Source organism: Echinops telfairi, unplaced genomic scaffold (assembly GCF_000313985.2).
Source record: "Echinops telfairi isolate 266 unplaced genomic scaffold, ASM31398v2 ScPeMD7_7474;HRSCAF=8512, whole genome shotgun sequence".
NCBI lineage: Eukaryota > Metazoa > Chordata > Mammalia > Afrosoricida > Tenrecidae > Echinops > Echinops telfairi.
In genome coordinates this window covers 6190408-6191091 of record NW_022111378.1, presented here as the reverse complement: position 1 = coordinate 6191091, position 684 = coordinate 6190408, and positions in this window count along the sequence as shown.

The window sequence follows — 684 nt, the reverse complement described above, 5'->3', positions numbered from 1 at the left end:
AAAAAAAAAAACTCATTAAAATTTTTATGCTAGAATGATATTTTGGGTATATTCTCTTAAATGTTTTTATATATCTTTTCAAGTCTGTTCCCACTGTATGCAAGCAGTTTTTTCATGTGCAGTGTGTAGTTCGAAAGGTTCAAAACAATCTAAGATATCTAGTTAAGTAAATGCATAATAAATGATTAAATGCTCAAGAAAAATTGAAGTTTCCTTCTCTCTTTCCTGATTAATCCAGTTGGAAAGCCATTAGACCAATCCTTGATGAGGACGTGGCCAAGCAAGCCCGAGATCATGCAGTGGGATTGAAAACGTAAGGACGTCACAGATGAAGGCTGATGCAACCGCTTTCTCCTGTGTTAAAGAAGGGCTCGACAAGTACTCCTATGGAAAATAAGAGCCAGAACGTGGCCCCGGATTGAAACTGGAGGTACCAGTGTGAACTCGTGACTTTCAATAACTCAAGGGGAACTTTAAAAATATGGTGCAGAATCACAGAAACCTTTAAATAAGCATATCCTCCACAGAGGCCTATACACTTATGGAAGTGGTGTCTAGTTTAACTCTGCCCTGAAAGCCCTGGTGGTACAATGGTTACTGAGGTCAGCAGTTCAAAACCACTGGCTGCTCCATGGGAGAAAGATAGGGCTTTCTACTCCTACAGAGCCTGTTTCAATTTGGAGT